Source organism: Lepisosteus oculatus, unplaced genomic scaffold (genome assembly GCF_040954835.1).
Source record: "Lepisosteus oculatus isolate fLepOcu1 unplaced genomic scaffold, fLepOcu1.hap2 HAP2_SCAFFOLD_48, whole genome shotgun sequence".
NCBI lineage: Eukaryota > Metazoa > Chordata > Actinopteri > Semionotiformes > Lepisosteidae > Lepisosteus > Lepisosteus oculatus.
Genome location: NW_027168020.1, coordinates 1,407,811 through 1,430,100, shown reverse-complemented (window position 1 = coordinate 1,430,100; position 22,290 = coordinate 1,407,811). Strand labels below are relative to the sequence as shown.

The following is a 22,290-nucleotide window of genomic DNA, read 5'->3' as shown; positions in this document are numbered from 1 at the left end:
TTACTGCGCCCCCTAAGAAATCGTTTGTCCCCGTTCAAAAGAGATTGTGCGATGTCCTGCAGCGTTCGCAAAGCAAACCTTTGACAGTTTGAAAAGAGTGTTTCGGCTCGGGAAACATCATGACCAGTGTCCTGCATGTTTTCTGTGTATAGCTGTCTTTTAAAGCATACAGAATTCATTCGAAATCATTGATTTCTCCAATTAACAAGGGTCCCTCTTTTAACCTGCGAGAAGCATTCTTTCAATGTAACAGATTTACTCCGGGGAAAGGATTCAGAGTCCGAAGTGCGGACTGATGGCGCACAGAGGGTCCATATACTGTGGATCCCTCAGTGATCTTCCGCGTATTCAAACCGCCAGCGTGTGACTCCCCTGTCCCCGTGACCTCATTGCTCTGCTCTGTCCTCTGTGCAGCCGAGCCCGACTCACGGTTTAAGTGAAAAAAAATATGCCCTCAACGTGAGATTTACTCTGGAGCGAGGATAGATGTTACCTTTTTATCATTGAACAGGATGTATGTGATGTGGTGACTAGGTTCAATTTTGTATCCTCTTTAAAAGATAAAGGACTGGGTTGAGCGTGATTTACCAACCTTTCAGCAAAGTACCCGACGTGCGCACCGTTTAAGCTGCCTAGACTCGGCCGTTTAACTCTTCTCCATTAGCAGGGTTAAGGTTAAAGAAAAAAAAACATTGCTGACTTCTTTTTTTTTTGCCAGCCGCTAGCGCTGATTAGCAAGGTTTGTATTTCATGTTTTGCAAGTTGCATCCATTTTATGAAAAAAAAGTCGCGTTAAAGACAGGAAATGAATACTTGCATTTAATTAAGTCTAGCCGTAGGCGGTTGTCCATAATGACCCGTTCTGTTCGAGAAGACGGAACAAAAAAGGCACCACTGGGATTCAGACCCAGGGTCTCCTGTTTACTAGACAAGTGCTTTAACCAACTAAGCCATGGCACCCCGGGAGCACTGTCCTTTTGCAGCCACTTGGACACACCACTCAGACACATCTGCATTCGGTGTGTGCTCCGCCTGCTCGCGGAGCAAGTTGCCACCTTTACATACAATAGCAACATCGACACCAAGAGAAAGGATGACAAATGGCTTTTATCTGGAACTTTTCATGTCCAAGGAGCTCAATGTGCTTTCTGTGTACAACAGGGCCACTGAACTGCACACTGGCCACTGAACCACAGCAGTGGCTTGCTGGCTTGACATCTCCCAAGGAAAATGTTGAAATCGCATGTGGAACAGGAAAATGACCCTCGAGTACGAGGGAAAAAAAAGAAAAAGATCATCTGGAGTGCACCAAGCCATGTCCGGACAACCTAGCTTCCTCGACGAGGTGGCCGAGTGGTTAAGGAGATGGACTGCTGATCCATTGTGCTCTGCACGCATTGGTTCGAATCCCTTTCTTGTCGCTCTCCATGTTTGACGTTGGCCATCCTGTTGTTTGCTCCGGTTCTAGAGCCGTACATTTTCTAGCGGTGGCTGAACATGGTATAATAGGCTAACGTTGGTATCGAGCAGTGACAGTATTTACGTGCCGCTGCTGCCAAGTGGCTCTGGGTTGAGACCGCGTTTTCACTTACTTGCAACGCAAACGGAGAAAGCGATTTTTGACAGTCTCTCGAGAGACTGCGCTAGGTGTTTAGGGATAGACTTTGTCAGTTCCCCCTGGGATGATGGCCTCTCAAATAGTTTGTGATTCCCCTAGACGTTTATACAGTAGAAGCCTGCTTCGTGGCTTAAATCCAAGCTAAGGAAACGAGTTAGAGGTCTGATGCAGAACTGCGAATTCGATGAACGGGAACACTACAGTACATTGCACTGTATGTGTGAGGAAAGCTGCCCCCTTCAGTCCCTTGTCGACCGAACAGAGGACTGTAAAGGATACTGCCAAGAAACTCAAGGATGCTGGTTGGAATCCAGCTCCAAAGAAGCCCCTTTGGGTGTTATGTCATCAAAAAGTAAGAACAGCGAATCTCCCTTTGATCAAAAGTGCAACAGAGCTGTTTTCCGTGGAGCAGGTTTCAGACCCGTAGACCTGTTTTATTTGTAGGGCAGGGCGCATTCCCAAACGCGAATCTCCTGTTTTAGAAGTGCTTTGGGCGGTGTAGCGGCGATGCTTATTAATAAGAAAGAATTAAGTGTTTCTGAGCTTTCCCAAATTAGGCCTTATCTCTCTGTTCATCTCTGTGGTGCAGCCACAGAGAAACTATTCATGCAGGCTGATTTAAGGTTTCCCTTGATAAGGGACAGCTCCCAAAGGGGGATGCACTTAGCTAAGCCTGGCTATCATGATCAATGGTCATCCATTGGTGCCTATCTGTCTAGGGAGTGCCAGATGGACATCTGGACTGCATTCCTAAGTGTCAGGAGTAAGTGACTCATATCTCACCTTGATCAACCAATCAGGGACTGGTAGGGCCGAGTAACCCACGTGGGACTCTGATGCCCATGGAACTTTCAGCCAATCAACGAGCTGAAGTTCCTCCAGGTAAAAACAGGCAACACAGAGAGCCTGAGAGATTCAGTGGGAATTCAGTAGAGAATTCTGTGGAGTTTTCTAAAGGGAATTCAAAGGAGAATTCCAGGGCAGGACAGCCCAGGAGCAGAAGGCTCTCAAGGGCAGGACATTCTCACAGCGCGCCTCCTGACCATCCTGAGACTCAGCCCGGACAACCACGGAACGGCCAGTGTGTCCGAGTGCCAGAACTTTCCTTTGTTCTAAGGGTCTAGAGCGGAGGTTGCCAGAGAATAACCAGAGGATCCACCCGAGGTTAGCACCAGCAGCAGGCCTCGAGAACAGGTCGGAACTGTGGACAGTTGAATCACTATTCAGAACTAGCTCTTCATCAGGAACGAACCGGTCTTCTTCTTGACTTGCTGGGACCCACAGTCATCTTTTCTCCTGTGCACAAACTTTGCTAGTTAAAGCCAACACTAACTAGCCGGTTAGTGAGCATCAGCAGCGCACCGTCGCAACCCGCACAGCACAGCCTGGCACCTAGACAGAGAGCGTGGATTGGACAACAACAAGCCTGCAACTGTTTCTTTGTGCCCGCAGGAGATCTGAATCCCCAGAGATTGGATGAGTATTCAACTTCACTGCATTACTGCTCGAGAATTCAATTGTTATCCCAACCAGTTGATATCAATTTAATTCCTAAGAGTTATGTACTTGTTTTCAGTATCTAATGTAGAAGTTATAACCAGGTTCATTTATGAAATGGTCTAAATGAATGATATACTGAACGTATGTCCTCTTGATATGTGTAACACTTTGTAACTGACTGAATATATACCTTTTGTATTCTGATAACCCTCTCGATAAGATCTGTTCGTTTTACATGCATATTCTATGTATTGTAACGCCCTCGCCTGGTGGTGAGGAGGAAGCGCCCCCAGGCACTCGTAGTACCGCTGGGCATGCTGGGAGTGGTAGCCGGAGTGCGGCCTAAGCGAGAGAAGCTCGCCCCACACCCAAAGTCTGTCAAGGCCCTGTGCATCCTGTGGGAGGCCTTGGAGGTAAAGGACGGGGTGCTGTGCCGGGGGTGGCGGGTACCCTCCAGTGGCGAGGTACGGTGGCAGCTGATGTTGCCTTGGTCGCTCCGCGGGGCGGTGCTCCGAGCAGTGCATGGCCAGCCGGGCGTGGGGCACTTCGGCGGTAAAAATACCCTGCAGCGCCTCCGAGGCCATTTTTATTGGGGTCTTTGCCACCGGGATGTGGAGCGGTACTGCCGAACGTGTGCAGTGTGCGTGGCGCAGAAGGGTCCCCCCGAGCGGTCTCGGGCCCCCCTCCAACAACACCAGGCGGGGGCTCCTATGGAGCGGGTGTGGGTGGACGTTTTGGGCCCGTTTCCGCGCACCGAGGCCGGGAACCTCTACGTCTTGGTGGCCATGGATTATTTTATGAAGTGGCTGGAGGCCTTCGCCCTACCGGACTAGAGTGCCCCCATGGTGGCCGATGCACTGCTGGAGGGGATGTTTGCCAGGCTGGGGGTGCCGGAGGAGTTACATAGTGACCAGGGGCGTAACGTCGAGTCCCAGGTCTTCGCCAGAGTGTGCCAGCGCCTGGGGATCACAAGACGCGGACCACACCGCTGCATCCCCAGAGCAACGGGTTGGTGGAGCGGTTTAATCGTACCCTCACCACCCAGCTGGCCACCCTGGTGTCCCGGCACCAACGGGACTGGGACCGCCACCTCCCCTTTGCGCTCTGGGCGTATCGGACCGCGGTCCAGGAATCCACCGGGTGCACCCCGGCCTCGCTCATGCTGGGCCGGGAAATGTGAACCCCGGTGGACCTGGTCTCCGGCCCGCTGCCCGGAGACGGGTCGGCACCGCTGGCTGGACCGGACTACGAGTGGGACCTGCGGCAGCGGATGCAGCAGGTGCACAGCTTTGCACGGACCCACTTGACACAGGCGGGGGTCCGGTAGAAGCGGCACTACGACCTGCGCTGCAGGGGGCCTGCCTTCCAGCCCGGGGACTCGGTTTGGGTGTACAACCCGTGCCGCCGCAAATGCCTCAGCCCTAAGCTGGCGCCATCATGGGAGGGGCCCGCTGAGGTACTCTGGGTGGTGGGCGAGGTCTGCTACCATGTCCGGTTGCAAACACGGGGGAGAGTGGTGGTCCTGCACCGAGACCGCCTGGCCCCCTACCGACCCGGGAGGAGGAGCCGTGTGGGGAGGCTCTAGAGGACCAGCCGGGGCTGGAGCCGGCCGATAGTGGGGCATCCGTGGGTCGCCAGCCGTCACCGTGGCGCAGCGGCTGCTCACGCAGGGTTCCACAGCAGTTAGCCGAGTACGAGTACAGCCTGAGGGGGGTTTTCGACGTCGGCGAGACGCCAGACGCTTCAGGTTTTTAAGGAGTAAGAGTGCAGGGGGTCTAAACCTGCAATCCAGTGTGTTGAAGTATTTCACAACACTACCCCTAGCACATCTGGAAATAAATCCTCATAATGATTATTGCCCTGGGCATGTACCAAAAAATCACTGAGCATATATATATATATCACTGTGTTGAAGCTAGAGACACAGAATAAGTGCAAACACATCCTAAATACAGTGTTCCTGCACCTGTGACCTCATCCAGAATGTATCATTTTTTGAAAGGGATTGCTGTCAGAATGCACAACTGAATCCCAAACAGAATCTCTAGTCAAATATGATCATTTGTGAAACAGGCAAATGAGTCTCTCAGGTGCCCATTGCTCATTTTCAGACACAATTATGCAATACTTTCACATGCAATACACATGAACATGCAATACTTTTCAGCTGCATTTTGACATCCGGACGGGGAGACTTTATCATTTGAACGTGAAGCCAGCCTTAAACCCTCTGAGGCGTGTCTGTCTGCCGGCACGTATTTTGTCAAAGGTATTTATTTTTTTTAACGGAGAGCGACTTTGAAAAGGTTTCCGCAGCCACGTCGCACGCCGTGTTAGATTAAAGGAGGAATGCGGCGATGGCGAACTCGCTGTAGTCGTGGCCGAGTGGTTAAGGCGATGGACTCTAAATCCATTGGGGACTCCCTGCGCAGGTTCGAATCCTGCCGACTACGGCATCTGCCGCACGTCTCCTTGTGCCTGCGCGGCAAAGGCGAAGTGCTGCTTCTCCTTTCCTGCTACTATAAAAACGCTGAATTGCTTGGCCCCGCTGCCATGGAAATGAGTTCTTCAGATAACCACACATCTTGCGTTCGCACCTCTGGTGTTCTACTTATGCCTTTGAAAACGTAAAGAATAAAACTGAAAGAACCGACACAATATGTAGGTGCTCGTAAAGCACGCATTAAAGAACTGTTAACAGCAAGGGTTTCAGTGGGTTAACTGAGGAGAAGGCGTGATCGCTAATTGTTGACTTTTTATTTGGTGTTAGAAACACTCTTACTGTGCATGATGTGCAACAAATGTAGCCACAGAAATTGCATCACGCTTTCATGTATGCTATTGCAGACACCAACGTTGCCTAGATATAAAACCGAAATAGCCGTGGGTTTGCTTGCTGGTCTGAAGGATCTCTCTTCGAATCTCTATCATTTGTCAATTGAAGTAAAAGGTGCTGCAATCTGATACGTTCAGAATCAAACCCGCAGCTGTTGTTCGACTTTATTTCTTGACTAATTACAACTGAGTGTCGCATGAGCAGTTACGTAAACTTGTCTGATATATTTGAACACAAATGCCGTTCTTCAATTAAAACTAACAGTACATTGTCAGGGACATTCAGTTCTATACAAACAAGAGACAGACGAGAATATTTAGTATATAATAGACAGAAAGAGGTTCGAATCCTGCCGACTACGTTGTCCACCTCCTGTCTTTGTGTTTCGGCGCAAGCAAAGAAGCGCGCCTGTTTGGTGTTCCTGGTGGTTTTAAAACGCCCAATCGCTTGTACCCGCTGCCTTGGAAATAAGTTCTTCAGCGTCCGCGAATGGCATTTTGCAGCTGGAAGCAGATGTCGACGCGTTTTGCACAGAGCACCAAAAAAGCGTCTTTTTTGAAGGCCCAGGCACTGAGCATTGGTGGTTCAGTGGTAGAATTCTCGCCTGCCACGCGGGAGGCTCGGGTTCGATTCCCGGCCAATGCAGTGGCTTTTGCAGCGAGCGTCTCCATCACTTGCATCCCCTTGCAACTCGCAACTGAAAACCCACTGAAGCTAAGCAGGTGTGAGCCAGGTCAGTACCCGGATGAGGGTGAGCTACAGGGAAAAACAAACCTTCCAGCTGGAAGCGGTGTTAATGGTGCCGGCGGGGGGGCGCTCACCCCGAGGTCTGTGTGGGTCCCAATGCCCCAGTATAGTGACGGAGATGCTGTGTTGTAAAAGGGCGCTGTCTTTTGGATGAGATGTAAAACCGAGGTCACAGCGCTCTGTGGTCATTCAAAATGACCACCAAAACCTTTGACAAAAGCTCTTGGTAATTGATGGTCTTCAATAATGCTTCTCCTTTAGGTACATTTTAAATCAGCTGAAAAATGCTGTGAAATGGGGGGGCACTTCAGGCCAGTGTAGGATTTGGGTTACAAGAACCATGAAATTGCGCGAGAAAGCCCGTACACTGAATTACACGGCTTTCTATTCAAAGGAGGACAAAAGAAATTCCCTGAGTTCGATTTCTTGCAGCACAGAGAGGAGCACTGTTATGAGGCTGGTTAGCTCAGTTGGTTAGAGCGTGGTGCTAATAACGCCAAGGTCATGGGTTTGAGCCTCGTACGGGCCAGGTCCTTTTCTCCTCTCTTACCGAAGCTGTTAGGTTCCTTTCCGTGGTGAGAGGGGTTGTCATGCAACGCTGCCACATAGTGCCGACAGACAAGAGTGTTGCAGGAGAAGAGAAAAGTGTTTGAAGATTTAAGAGTGTCTTAGGTGGAGCCAAAATCAAGTGTCACAAATGCAAGTGGTTGGATTTCCAATGTTTAATATGGTAAAAATAAGCGGAAGTTATCTGCCGGTCCGGCACAGTCTGCCATGCTTTTGTCATATACTGTAAAGTGGTGTCGAACTGGGTGTCGAACTGGAGCCTCACCATTTGCATATGTGAGGCTCCAGTTATACATCGAGTGTCACATTAAATGACGAAAATGAAGAGTTAAAGCAGCTGGAGAGGTTTTCTTACAACTTTTGAGCTGACAGTTTTGGAAAATGTTTCCTTCACGCTGCACTGTACAACATAGGCAGCCAAGAGTCTCCAAAACAATACAGAATTGACAGATAGGAGAAAATTCCCACTCGTCCTGAAGTTCCCAAAATCCAGCACTGAGCGTAAACAAAGTGTCTAAGTAGCGTGGGAATGCTAACCCTAACCCTAGCTGGAGTTTGAGCAATCCAGCACTGAGCGTAAAAAGATGAGTCAAAGTAACGTCTAATCGGATTAGTTTCCTTAGAGCTGGTTCTGAGTTTGCTCAAGAGTTTACCTTTCACAGATGCGCAAAGAAGAATGTTGGGGGTGCACGCTTCAAGGTGCCTTACAGCTGTAGGGAGTGATTCGAGACGATTCGTGGCGTGTGCTCGTTCCCATATACCATACGCCCCGGGGTGCAGTGCTAGGATGACGTACAATACCGCTTGGGCTCGTAACGGCGTTATATGCAAGTGCGGGACGTGAGGGTTTTCGTTTGTTCGTTTTGTTTTGCTCTGCTTTGCTTTGTTTTGCTTTCCATCGCGTTGGTAAGAGCGTAAATAAAAAGGCGATTCCTGCGTCTACCACTAATGTAAGAGCTATTTCAAGTGCGACGTGGTGCGGCTTTTCAAATGCTTGTGGGCATTTCTCTGTTGTTGATTCTTTTTTTGTGTGTAACAAAGTGGCATTTTCATGTCCGGACGGGGAGACTTTATCATTCCGACATGAAGCCACCCTTAAGTCCTCTGAGGCGTGTCTGTCTGCAAGGCTTGTATTTTGGAAATGTTTTTTTGAAAGGGAGAACGACTTTGAAATAGGCTTCCGCCGGCGCCTCGCGATCCAGGTAAGATTGTAGCAAGAACGCAGCGGCGGTGGGGCTTGCTGTAGTCGTGGCTGAGTGGTTAAGGCGATGGACCAGAAATCCATTGGGGTCTCCCAGCACAGGTTCCAATCCTGCCGACTACGTTGTCCGCCTTCAGTCGGTGTGTTTCGGCAGAAGCAAAGAAGCGCGCCTCTTTGCTGTTCCTGGTGGTTTTAAAACGCCCAATCGCTTGTACCCGCTGCCTTGGAAATAAGTTCTTCAGTGTCCGCGAATGGCATTTTGCAGATGTCGACGCGTTTTGCACAGAGCACCAAAAAAGCGTCTTTTTTGAAGGCCCAGGCACTGAGCATTGGTGGTTCAGTGGTAGAATTCTCGCCTGCCACGCGGGAGGCTCGGGTTCGATTCCCGGCCAATACAGCGGCTTTTGCAGCGAGCGGCTCCATCACTTGCATCCCCTTGGAACTCGCAACTGAAAACCCACTGAAGCTAAGCAGGTGTGAGCCAGGTCAGTACCCGGATAAGGGTGAGCTACAGGGAAAAACAAAGCTTCCAGCTGGAAGCGGTGTTAATGGTGCCGGCGGGGGGGCATTCACCCTGAGGTCTGTGCGGGTCCCAATGCCCCAGTATAGTGACAGAGAAATAAACTTGTTTGGGCACCCCCAATTAACTTCTGGGGCAGGAAAAGCACACTTTTCAAAACTTGTTTTTCAGCTCGAAATAAACGTGTTTTTTCAAACCTTGGAATCCCAATGTAACTGCCTGGCTCATTAGAGCCCACTGAGTCAGCCCTTAACCCCACTGTGCAGAAGTTGTCAAAACGGGTTTTTCAGCAGAAATAAACACGTTTGGGCAACTTTGGTCACCCCCATTTAACTTCTGGGGCAGGAAAAGCACACTTTTCAAAACGTGTTTTTCAGCTCGCTGTGACCTCTGTTTTACATTTCATCCTAAAGACAGCGCCCTTTTGCAACACAGCGTCTCTGTCACTATCATAAGTGACTGCCATCATAAGAATATGAGTCCAGTATTTTAGAATATAGTCAGAATGACTTCTAACCTTACCTGTGGTGTCTTTAATCCCTATTGCTCAATGCATGGTGTACGTACTGCATAGATGTGTCTTGAGAATGAGGAATGGGCCCCTGAGACGGTCATTTACCTGTTTCACAAATGATCGTATTTTACTAGAGATTCTGTTTGGGATTCAGATGTGCATTCGGACAGCAATCCCTTTCAAGAAATGATACGTTCTGGATGGGGTCAAAGGTGCTGGAACACTGTATTTAGGATGTGTTTGCAGTGATTGTGTGTCTCCTGCTTCAACGCAGTGATATATAGATGTGCTCCTGTAATTTATTGGTACAAGCCCAGGGCAGTAAGCAGTCTGAGGATTTATTTCCAGACGGCATAGAGCAGTGAAGCAGTGAAGTAGTGCAACACACTGGTTCATTATATTATTAGAATCTATTCTACTTAAATTATTACATTATACACAATTTGAGTTCATTTTAAAAAGTAAAAGGTAATGAAAGGAATGCATTTTCATAAGAAAGATAATACCGATATGCATGTGATAATCTTCCTTATATCATGTAGTGTGTCATTTGGACACTTTATGGGCTTGAAATACAAAGAAAATCATGTTCTATGGTACAAGATAAATACAAAACGTAAGCTTTTATTTTAATTAGATTTGTTTATAAAGCATAAGCAATCATTTATTACATTAATATATGTGAAAATGACATTTTAGCATCATAATATTACATAAAGGTCTCTAGCTTCAACACAGTGATATATATATATGCTCAGTGATTTATTGGTACATGCCCAGGTCAATAATCAGAATGAGGATTTATTTCCAGACGGGCTACAGGTAGTGTTGTGAAATACTTCAACACACTGGATAAAAACCAAAGAAATGAAGATATGTAGCAATCACATTGTAACAGGGGTGACAGTGACAGTGACTTAATGCTTATACTAGTGGACTTTTGGTACCTTTAGGGTACGGAGCGAGCCGCAGGGAAGGCTCGCTCCGTGCGCACACGTCCTTTCGATGCCAGTCCAACAAGTGCTCCGCATTAGCTGCGTCGGGGCTCCGGCGTGTCGCACCTCACCTCACCTCGCACTGCCCCCTCCTTGAATGTCTGCCGCTGGGCATGCCCTGCTCTCCTCCGCCTTATCTTATCGCGTGTGAGCACCGACAATGGCCACAATGCCGGGGAATGGCACCTGTAAAGTGTTAATTGGGGCACAGGAACAGCCCGTCTCGTCTCGGGGGGGGCGGCTTCAGAGACAATACAGCAAACACAGCGGGGCGGGGGAAGAAGACGACACCACACATGCGGGTACATTCAGCTCCGGCGGGAACGAGACATTTGTCGGTCTTTTCAAGTGCCAAGAGCCGAGCAATCCTTCACTTGTATCGTTTCTCCCCGGTGACTAGATCTGGCCCTGCGACTCTCGACTGGGCTCACCCCCGGGGCAGCCCAGCAGGTGTGAGCCTGGCCGGCACCCGGATGGGAGATTCCACCCCGGAAAAGCTCCGGTTGCTGCTGCTCCTGCAAGAGGTGTGACTGGGACCAGTAGGGAGCGTTCACCCTGCGGGCTGTGTGGCTCTCTTACGCCCCAGCCTCCTGATGGCGACACTCTGCTGCACAAACAGGCGCCGTCCTTCGGGGGAGGCGTCAAACCGAGGTCCCGACCCTCCTTGGTCATTAGGAAACCCCAGGGTGTCTCTCAAAAAGAGACGCCGGGGGTGTCCCTCTGGTGTTAGTGCTCCCCTTTACCCATCAGTCGGGGTCTCCTCCTAATCCCCGTCTCACCTGTAACAATCAATGACGAGGCCCCCCTGTCCGTGAGATTTAGTACTCGCGCAAGAGACCGGGGGAAGAGCGCGAACGCGGTCCCCCGCCCCCCACAAAGTGCGCGCTCCGGGTTCCCTCTCGGGGCCCTGCAACACAGCGGAAGGGCAGCGAGAAGGAGCCTCTTGCTCTGACGGCGCAAGGCCACAAGAGGGCGGAGGCGCCGCGCGCCCGGCCGACGTGTTGGACCGGTGCGCTTTACGTGCTGAAATAAACACGCGAAAGCCCCGAAATGTTTCCAGAGTGCTGTGCACTGGAGGTTTTTGTCTGGTGAAGACTTGCCTGGTGCTCCTCCGTGCAGATTGTTTGTCCTCCTCCAGTGCGGGACGAGCCAACACAAGGGAGCGCATTCGCCAACATCCAGGCACGCAATGCGATTTGGAAAGCAGCTCCTTTCCAAAGAGTTGCACACGAACGATCCTTCAGTCCCGCTCGGGGGGCACGGAGCCCCCGCCACACACAGCTTCAAGTAGCGAGTCAGGCGCCGGGGCTTTCGCTTACGGCCACACCACCCTGAACAAGCCTGATCTCGTCTGATCTCGGAAGCTAAGCAGGGTCGGGCCTGGTTAGTACTTGGATGGGAGTCCGCCTGGGAATACCAGGTGCTGTAAGCTTTTGCTCTCCCGGCCAGCAGGGGTCGCCGTTGGTGCCGTAGGCTTTGGGAGGAAAACCTGCAGGATGGAAAGGTGATCTATAGCCTCATCTCTAGAGATGTTTTGTTGCTGTGGCATGTGTGTGACCCATATTAAAAAAAAAAAACCAGTCTGTAAAACGAATATCGAAGCTGCCTCTAAATCTGCAAATGAAGATGAGTTGATAATCTTCTGGCCCGTACGGGGCTTGAACCCGTGACCTTGGCGTTATTAGCACCACGCTCTAACCAACTGAGCTAACCGGCCTCACGACAATACTCCTCTCTGTGCTGCAAAAAATCAAACTCAGGGAATTTCTTTTGCCCTCCTTTGAATAGAAAGCCGTGTAATTCAGTGTACGGGCTTTCTCGTGCAGTTTCATGGTTCTTGTAACCCAAATCCTGCATTGGCCTGAAGTGCCCCCCCATTTCACAGCATTTTTCAGCTGATTTAAAATGTACCTAAAGGAGAAGCATTATTGAAGACCATCAATTACCAAGAGCTTTTGTCAAAGGTTTTGGTGGTCATTTTGAATGACCACAGAGCGCTGTGACCTCGGTTTTACATCTCATCCAAAAGTCAGCGCCCTTTTACAACACAGCATCTCCGTCACTATACTGGGGCATTGGGACCCGCACAGACCTCAGGGTGAGCGCCCCCCCGCCGGCACCATTAACACCGCTTCCAGCTGGAAGCTTTGTTTTTCCCTGTAGCTCACCCTCATCCGGGTACTGACCTGGCTCACACCTGCTTAGCTTCAGTGGGTTTTCAGTTGCGAGTTGCAAGGGGATGCAAGTGATGGAGCCGCTTGCTGCAAAAGCCACTGCATTGGCCGGGCATCGAACCCGAGCCTCCCGCGTGGCAGGCGAGAATTCTACCACTGAACCACCAATGCTCAGTGCCTGGGCCTTCAAAAAAAGACGCTTTTTTGGTGCTCTGTGCAAACCGCGTCGACATCCGCTTCCAGCTGCAAAATGCCATTCACGGACGCTGAAGAACTTATTTCCAAGGCAGCGGGTACAAGCGATTGGGCGTTTTAAAACCACCAGGAACAGCAAAGAGGCGCGCTTCTTTGCTTGCGCCGAAACACACCGACTGGAGGCGGACAACGTAGTCGGCAGGATTCGAACCTGCGCGGGGAGACCCCAATGGATTTCTAGTCCATCGCCTTAACCACTCGGCCACGACTACACCAAGCCTCACCGCCCCTGCGTTCTTGCTACAATCTTACCTGGATCAAGAGGCGCCGGCGGAAGCCTATTTCAAAGTCGTTCTCCGTTTCAAAAAAACATTTCCAAAATACAAGCCTTGCAGACAGACACGCCTCAGAGGACTTAAGGGTGGCTTCATGTCGGAATGATAAAGTCTCCCCGTCCGGACATGAAAATGCCACTTTGTTACACACAAAAAAAGAATCAACAACAGAGAAATGCCCACAAGCATTTGAAAAGCCGCACCACGTCGCACTTGAAATAGCTCTTACATTAGTGGTAGACGCAGGAATCGCCTTTTTATTTACGCTCTTACCAACGCGATGGAAAGCAAAACAAAGCAAAGCAGAGCAAAACAAAACGAACAAACGAAAACCCTCACGTCCCACACTTGCATATAAGGCCATTACGTGCCCAAGCGGTATTGTATGTCATCCTAGCACTGCAGCCCGGGGCGTACGGTATATGGGAACGAGCACACGCCACGAATCGTCTCGAATCACTCCCTACAGCTGTAAGGCACCTTGAAGCGTGCACCCCCAACATTCTTCTTTGCGCATCTGTGAAAGGTAAACTCTTGAGCAAACTCTGAACCAGCTCTAAGGAAACTAATCCGATTAGACGTTACTTTGACTCATCTTTTTACGCTCAGTGCTGGATTGCTCAAACTCCAGCTAGGTTTAGGGTTAGCATTCCCACGCTACTTAGACACTTTGTTTACGCTCAGTGCTGGATTTTGGGAACTTCAGGACGAGTGGGAATTTTCTCCTAACTGTCCATTCTGTTTTGTTTTGGAGACTCTTGGCTGCCTGTGTTGTTCAGTGCAGCCAGCGTGAAGGAAACATTTTCCAAAACTGTGTCAGCTCAAAAGTTGTAAGAAAACCTCTCCAGCTGCTTTAACTCTCTTCATTATTGTCATTTAATGTGACACTCGATGTATAACTGGAGCCTCACATATGCAAATGGTGAGGCTCCAGTTCGACACCCAGTTCGACACCACTTTACAGTATATGACAAAAGCATGGCAGACTGTGCCGGACCGGCAGATAACTTCCGCTTATTTTTACCATATTAAACATTGGAAATCCAACCACTTGCATTTGTGACACTTGATTTTGGCTCCACCTAAGACACTCTTAAAACTTCAAACACTTTTCTCTTCTCCCGCAACACTCTTGTCTGTCGGCACTATGTGGCAGCGTTGCATGACAACCCATCTCATCACGGAAAGGCACCTAACAGCTTTGGTAAGAGAGTAGAATTACCTGAAGAACTGCTTTCCATGGAAGCAGGACCAAGCGATGTAGCATTTTTATAGTACCAGGAAAGGAGAAGCAGCACTTCGCCTTTGCCGCACAGGCACAAGGCGACATGTGGCAGACGCCGTAGTCGGCAGGATTCGAACCTGAGCGGGGAGTCCCCATAGGATTTCAAGTCCATCGCCTTAACTACTCGACCACGACTACAGCAAGCTCACCGCCACCGCATTCCTCCTATAATCTAACACGGAGTGCGAGGTGGCTGCGGAAACTTTTTTAAAGTCGCTCTCCGTTAAAAACAAAATACCTTTCGCAAGATACATGCCGGCAGACAGACACGCCTCAGAGGGTTTAAGGCTGGCTTCACGTTCAAATGATAAAGTCTCCCCGTCCGGATGTCAAAATGCAACTTTGGCAGACAGAAAAAACATCAACAAACCACAAATGTGGACAAGGATTTTACAAGCTGCATCACACTGCACTTTCCAAAGCATTTACATTCCTGTTAGACGCAGGAATTGCCTTTGATTTGCGCGCTTACGAACGCCATGGAAAACGAAACAAAACTAAAGCCCTCAGCTCCTACACTTGATTATAATGCCGTTACGTGTCGAAGCAGGAATTTACGTCATCCTACCACTGCAACACGGGGAATAGAGGGAAATGAGCACACGCTACGTACGTCTCAATCACGCCCTAGAGTCATAAGGCGCATTGAAGGGTGCACCCCCATCATTAATCGTTGCGCCTCTGTGAAAGGAAAGCTCTTGAGCAGTCTTTGAAACAGCTCGGATGAAACACTTGATTGCTTCCATGTGCATCTGGAGCCCATTTCTTATTTTCACTTCACGCCGCCCAAAGCATTTCTAAAACATGAGATTCGCGTTTGGGAATGCGCCCTGCCCTACGAATAAAACAGGTCTACGGGTCTGAAACCTCCTCCACGGAAAACAGTTCTGTTGCGCTTTTGATTAAAGGGAGATTCGCTGTTCTTACTTTTTGATGACATAACACCCAAAGGGGCTTCTTTGGAGCTGGATTCCAACCAGCATCCTAAAGTTTCTTGGCGGTATCCTTTACAGTCCTCTGTTCGGTCGACAAGGGACAGAAGGGGGCAGCTTTCCTAACACACACAGTGCAATGTACTGTAGTGTTCCCGTTCATTGAATTCGCAGTTCTGCATCAGACCTCTAACTCGTTTCCTTAGCTTGGATTTAAGCCATGAAGCAGGCTTCTAGTGTATAAACGTCTAGAGGAATCACAAACTAATTGAGAGGCCATCATCCCAGGGGGAACTGACAAAGTCTATCCCTAAACACCTAGCGCAGTCTCTCGAGAGACTGTCAAAAATCGCTTTCTCCGTTTGCGTTGCAAGTAAGTGAAAACACAGTCTCAAACCAGAGCCACTTGGGAGCAGCGGCACGTAAATACTGTTACTGTCACTGCTCGATACTGACATTAGCCTACTATACCATGTTCAGCCACCGCTAGGAAATGTACGGCTCTAGTACCGGAGCAAACAACAGGAGGGCCAAAGGCGCACAGGCACACGTGTCAGACATGGAGAGCGACAAGGATGGGATTCAACCCCATGTGTGTGGAGCACAACGGATTAGCAGTCCATCGCCTTAACCACTCGGCCAACTCATCAACGAAACTGGGCTGTCCTGACATGGGTTGGCGCACTCCAGTTGATCTTTTTCTTTTTTTTCCCTCATACTCGAGGGTCATTTTCCTGTTCCACATGCGATTTCAACATTTTCCTTGGGAGATGTCAAGCCAGCAAGCCACTGCTGTGGTTCAGTGGCCAGTGTGGAGTTCAGTGGCCCTGTTGTACACAGAAAGCACATTGAGCTCCTTGGACATGAAAAGTTCCAGATAAAAGCCATTTGTCATCCTTTCTCTTGGTGTCGATGTTGCTATTGTATGTAAAGGTGGCAACTTGCTCAGCGAGCAGGCGGAGCACACACCGAATGCAGATGTGTCTGAGTGGTGTGTCCAAGTGGCTGCAAAAGGACAGCACTCCTGGGGTGCCGTGGCTTAGTTGGTTAAAGCGCCTGTCTAGTAAACAGAAAATCCTGGGTCCGAATCCCAGCGGTGCCTTTTTTTGTTCTGTGTTCTCGAACAGAACTGGTCAGTATGGACAACCGCATACGTCTAGACTTAATTAAATGCAAGTATTCATTTCCTGTCTTGAACGACTTGTTTTTCTTAAAATGGATGCAACTTGCAAAACATGAAATACAAACCTCGCTAATCAGCGCTCACGGCTGGCAAAAAAAAAAGAAGTCAGCAATGTTTTTTTCTTTAACCTTAAGCCTGCTAATGGAGAAGAAACTAGTCGCCACATCACATACATCCGTTTTAACGATAAGAAGGTAACAACTATCCTCACTCCAGAGTAAATCTCACGTTGAGGGCATATTTTTTTCCACTTTACCATGAGTCGGGCTCAGCTGCAGAGAGGCGAGAGCAGAGCAATGAGGTCAGGGGGACAGGGGAGTCACACGCTGGCGGTTTGAACACGCGGAAGATCACTGAGGGATCCACAGTATGTGGACCCTCCATGCGCCATCATTCCACACTCCAGACTCTGAATCCTGCCATCCGAGTTAAGATCTCGGCGGAACCGGAGGCGCAGTTCTTTCTTAAAACGTAATCTGGTGAGCATTTCTAGAATCGTACTTGTATAGATGCAGCCTTTAATGTGTTGCTAGGTTAAAATTTATGACTTCTTGAACTTCAGTAGGCAACTGCCCTCTTGATTTCGGATTTAATTTCTTTATTACAGGGGCGCTTTTATGATGACAGAGTCATGTTCAGGTACTTTGCTTGATGGAGGAAGCTCATTTCGGACTCTGTGATCTGCTCACCTGGAAAGGTCTGCTGTACTACTACAAGAGAGAAGTAGAGTCTGGAGGAAGGGACAATTTTATGATGCTTTGGAAGGTAATGTTTTTTTTTTCTTTGAAATCGAAATGAATCAGAATATCAGTGCAAAAGACAAACTCTTGGTTTGGTTTAAAGAGATATGGTTTTAAAACAGACAAAATGTAGAAAACAGGTGTTTCTCACTTTTGGAAAAGAATGGACCGGGGGTAATATTTTACTAGTTGCAGTGCTAAGCTCACTGGGTTACAGTCCTGCAGTGTTACACCAGGGCCAGTGGTGCAATGGATAATGTGTCTGACTATGGATTAGGAGTTTGGAGGTTTGACTCCTGCCTGGCGCTGGTTGTTTTTAAACACATCAGCCTACTCCCTAAGTAGCCTGTGCTACTTACTGCATTGTAATCGTACCCAGTAAGAGATTTCCTTCATGTAAATGAACTGCACCTGACAGCTTTAGAAAAACACCTGGGCTCAGTACGGTGCTGAGAGCTCAAGTTGTGTATAATGTAATAATTTAGGTAGAATAGATTCTAATAATATAATGATCCAGTGTGCTGCACTACTTCACTGTTTCACTGCTCTATGCCGTCTGGAAATAAATCCTCAGACTACTTACTGCCCTGGGCATGTACCAATAAATTACAGGAGCACATCTATATATCACTGCGTTGAAGCAGGAGACACAATCACTGCAAACACATCCTAAATACAGTGTTCCAGCACCTTTGACCTCATCCAGAACGTATCATTTCTTGAAAGGAATTGCTGTCCGAATGCACATCTGAATCCCAAACAGAATCTCTAGTAAAATACGATCATTTGTGAAACAGGTAAATGTCTTAGGGGCCCATTCCTCATTCTCAAGACACATGTATGCAGTACGTACACCATGCATTGAGCAATAGGGATTAAAGACACCACAGGTAAGGTTAGAAGACATTCTGACTATATTCTAAAATTTTGGACTCATATTCTTATGATGGCAGACATGATGCTGTGTTTAAAACCGGGGTTAATGGACATTATATGACTGTCAATTCTGTTTTGTTTTGGAGACTCTTGGCTGCCTATGTGGTACAGTGCAGCGTGAAGAAAACATTTTCCAAAACTGTGTCAGCTCAAAAGTTGTAAGAAAACCTTTCCAGCTGCTTTAACTCTCTTCATTTTTGTCATTTAATTGTCTGTCGGCACTATGTAGCAGCATTGCATGACAACCCATCTCACCACGGAAAGGAACCTAACAGCTTTTGTAAGAGAGGAGAAAAGGACCTGGCCCGTACAGGACTCGAACCCACAACCTTGGTGTTATTAGCTCTAACCAACTGAGCTAACCAGCCTCACGACAGCAATCCTCTCTGTGCTGCAAAAAATCGAACTCAGGGAATTTCTTTTGCCCTCCTTTGAATTGAAAGCCGTGTAATTCAGTGTACGGGCTTTCTCGTGCAGTTTTATAGTTCTTGTAACCCAAATCCTACACTGGCGTGAAGTGACCCCCCATTTCACAGCATTTTTCAGCTGATTTAAAATGTTCCTAAAGGAGAAGCATTATTGAAGACCATCAATTACCAAGAGCTTTTGTCAAAGGTTTTGGTGGTCATTTTTAATGACCACAGAGCGCTGTGACCTCGGTTTTACATCTCATCCAAGAGACAGCGCCCTTTTACAACACAGCGTCTCCGTCACTATGCTGGGGGATTGGGACCCGCACAGACCTCAGGGTGAGCGCCCCCCCACCGGCACCATTAACACCGCTTCCAGCTGGAAACTTTGTTTTTCCCTGTAGCTCACCCTCATCCGGGTACTGACCTGGCTAACACCTGTTTTGCTTCAGTGGGTTTTCAGTTGCGAGTTGCAAGGGGATGCAAGTGATGGAGCCACTCGCTGCAAAAGCCACTGCTTTGGCTGGGAATCGAACCAGAGCTTCCCGCATGGGAAGCGAGAATTCTACCACTGAACCAACAATGCTCACTGCCCAGTCCTTCAAAAAAGACGTTTTTTTGGTGCTCTGTTAAAAAAGCGTCGACATTACCTCTTTCAAAAGGCTTCACTTTCCTAGTCACATTCCAAGGCTCATTGAACCCGGGCTGTTTCCTCCAGCGGTATAGTATTGCAGTTAGACAGCACGATGCCTGCAAGACTATGTCACGCTCTGACGAGAAAAGTTTTCAACTAGCAATAATCGTGCCTCGGCTAAACCTCACAGGCTACGATACTGCCACTGCACAAAGCTGACGGTTGCCAGGCAACCGCGGGGATCCTATGGAAATCGTTATCAATCGTCTCATGGCATGTCGTTGCTGTAACGCTTCATATTTGCGGCCGGACACTTCCCGCCTCCCAGAGGAAAGAGCGCCAATCAGACAGGCGGAGACCGAGGACTCGCAGAGCAGATGGCCACAGTCGCCGTAATAAGAGCGATTGTGAGCGGTTTTGTTTTCTCTCTTTGACCAGCCCAGCTGCGCCCCACCCGAAGGCAGGGAAGCACAAAAATTGTATGGAACTCATTCATGCTCCTTTACTTGGAAATCTTTAGTAAAAGGCAAAAGATTTGTACGAGATGAAGAGAAACCAGAGTGCGTGGCTGGACAGCTGCAGGAGCCCAGGCCGCCTTCAAGGCCTCTGCCCTGCCGGTCGTGGTTGGCAATGCACCTGGCCTTACAAACGAGCCAGTGGGGCCCGTTCAGCTCCGGGCTCATCGCCTGCGGCTCTCGGCTTACCTGGCAGGGGAGATACCTTGATCAGCCTGTAGTTGGAGTAGTTGGATTGTTTTCTTGTTTTGTTTTGCGCGCTTACGAACGCCATGGAAAACGAAACAAAACTAAAGCCCTCGGCTCCTCCACTTGATTATAATCCCGTTACGTGTCGAAGCAGGAATTTACGTCATCCTACCACTGTAACACGGGGAATAGAGGGAAATGAGCACAAGCTACGAATTCTCTCAATCACTCCCTACAGTAGTAAGACGCCTGGAAGCGTGCACCCCCATCATTAATCTTTGCGCATCTGTGCAAGGTAAACTCTGGAGCAGTCTCTGAAACTGCTCAAAGGAAACACGTGATTGATTCCATGTGCATCTGGGGTTCATTTCTTATTTACATTTAATTCAAGGGAAAGGCTTGGGTCAGTTTCAGACGGCCTCCAACAGCGAGATTCAAGCGCCCCACCTTCAGCCCAATCTGCGCCGCCAGAACGCCAACGGCTCCTCTGGTCTCTGGGGTGCGGTTGTGACCCCGTAACCTAAAGTGTTGGTGGCAGACAAATGGAGACTAACAGGTGATGTCCTAGGACATGACTACATTGTGACACTCGGTGGGGATGGTGACCATTGCTTGGAAAAGAGTGCGAGGCCCCTTTAGAAAAACATTTTGTTAACAGGCATTCTGCCTCAGCCTAAACACCTATAGCTTGCAAAGCGCATGCTATTAGACAGGCACCTCTGCAAGACCTTAAGAGTCTCTTAAACTAGTGATAGTAAGGTGTTCCCAATGGGCGATGTTTGGCTTTCAAATCATCTCTCTGTGGAAGCGCCGAGATGCAGCTGTTTAAGGCTTAGAAGCAGCTGACTGTTTCACTACCTAGCTGATTACTGTCAGTCAGGGAGCTCAGAGGTGAAAAGCCTGTCTGAGAGACAATTCGCCGTCAATCAGTTCAATATGTTCCGTACCAGCTCGGCGCACCTGAGATCATCTTGGTAGCCGTGTAGCTCAGATGAGTGAGAGCGTGTGTGTGTGTACCACCGTGATTGGATGCCGGTCCTTCTCAGGTCACAGTAAACCTTCTGCTGCCTAACTTTCCTAATTTTGGGGATCCCTTTGAAAAAGCAAAGGAAAAAAAAAACTGGCTCTTCATCAGCGTGATTGACCCAACCCAGTGTGCCCCAGTGGCCTAATGGATAAGGCACTGGCCTCCTAAGCCAGGGATTGTGGGTTCGAGTCCCATCTGGGGTGCTCCTGTCCCTTTTTGAGTGTACAAATGTCCTTGTGATTTGTGAAGCTGCAACCCCACCTTACTCAGTGAGCGTCTCTGCTTTTCTCTCACATACAGTTGGGAGAAAAACTTTTGTAAACAGCCCTTTGGAATGATGTGGATTTCTGCATGAATGGCTCCTAACATGTGATCTTATCTTTATCTAAGTCATAATAATTAATAAAGAGAGTCTGATTTAACAAACAACACACGCCCAACATTTGACATTGCTGTTTCTTTATTGACCAAATGGTTTAAACAATCAAGGTCATTGATGGAAAAAGTACGTGAACCCTTATATTAAGGAGCTAGTGGAACCTCCTTTATGACAAAAACCTCAACCCCCACTTTCTGTAGCGGCTGGTCAGACCTGAGCAGCGGTTAGGAGGTATTTTGGCCTATTCCTCTATGAAAAACTGTTTCAGTTCATGTATATTTTTGGGATGTCTTGCACTGAACGGCCTGCTTCAGATCACGGCACAGCACTTCAATGTTCTCCTGTTCAGATTTCTTCTTATGGTGGACTCATAAACACAGACATAAGACAAAGTCAACCACCTGTTCGCTAGATCCCATCCCCACTCAGCTAGTCAAAGATTCCCTCGAAGGACTGGCAGGACCTATAATTAGTATGATGAATGCATCGCTTGCGTCAGGCGTTGTACCTGATCAATTTAAGGTAGCGGTTGTTAGACCGCTCCTTAAGAAGTCAAATTTGGATCCACAAGTTCTTAACAACTACAGGCCTGTCTCAAAGGTCCCATTTCAATCTAAAAGTCTTGGGAGAATAGTTGTTGCCCAACGTCAATCGTATCTGGATTCAAATAATATACTTGAGAAATTTCAGTCTGGTTTCTGAAACTGCATTAACAAGAGTCGTAAATGATATTCTCTTAGCTACTGATGCGGGGAATGCAACAGTGCTTGTGCTTCTAGATCTTAGAGCTGCCTTTGACACGGTTGACCTCTCTGTTTTGTTACACAGGCTTGAGTTTGAGGTTGGCTTATCTGGAAC

General features: G+C 48.6%; 7 non-coding genes and 1 pseudogene across 7 annotated transcripts; 4 read left to right on the top strand and 4 right to left on the bottom strand.

Annotated features, from left to right (window-relative positions):
- Positions 1-6,528: 6,528 nt before the first annotated feature.
- trnag-gcc (transfer RNA glycine (anticodon GCC)) lies at positions 6,529-6,599 on the top strand. Its single transcript has one exon. It is a non-coding gene; the product is annotated as a tRNA-Gly (tRNA).
- Positions 6,600-8,795: 2,196 nt separating this feature from the next.
- On the top strand, positions 8,796-8,866 carry trnag-gcc (transfer RNA glycine (anticodon GCC)). Its single transcript has one exon. It is a non-coding gene; the product is annotated as a tRNA-Gly (tRNA).
- A 2,945-nt stretch (positions 8,867-11,811) lies between these two features.
- LOC138230341 (5S ribosomal RNA) lies at positions 11,812-11,930 on the top strand. Its single transcript, XR_011186368.1, has one exon. It is a non-coding gene; the product is annotated as a 5S ribosomal RNA (ribosomal RNA).
- Positions 11,931-12,141: 211 nt separating this feature from the next.
- On the bottom strand, positions 12,142-12,215 carry trnai-aau (transfer RNA isoleucine (anticodon AAU)). Its single transcript has one exon. It is a non-coding gene; the product is annotated as a tRNA-Ile (tRNA).
- An 842-nt stretch (positions 12,216-13,057) lies between these two features.
- trnas-aga (transfer RNA serine (anticodon AGA)) lies at positions 13,058-13,139 on the bottom strand. The gene has a single exon. It is a non-coding gene; the product is annotated as a tRNA-Ser (tRNA).
- Positions 13,140-19,459: 6,320 nt separating this feature from the next.
- On the bottom strand, positions 19,460-19,539 carry LOC138230245 (U4 spliceosomal RNA; annotated as a pseudogene).
- Positions 19,540-19,769: 230 nt separating this feature from the next.
- Positions 19,770-19,886, bottom strand: LOC138230316 (U5 spliceosomal RNA). Its single transcript, XR_011186346.1, has one exon. It is a non-coding gene; the product is annotated as a U5 spliceosomal RNA (small nuclear RNA).
- Positions 19,887-21,183: 1,297 nt separating this feature from the next.
- On the top strand, positions 21,184-21,256 carry trnar-ccu (transfer RNA arginine (anticodon CCU)). The gene has a single exon. It is a non-coding gene; the product is annotated as a tRNA-Arg (tRNA).
- Positions 21,257-22,290: the final 1,034 nt, after the last annotated feature.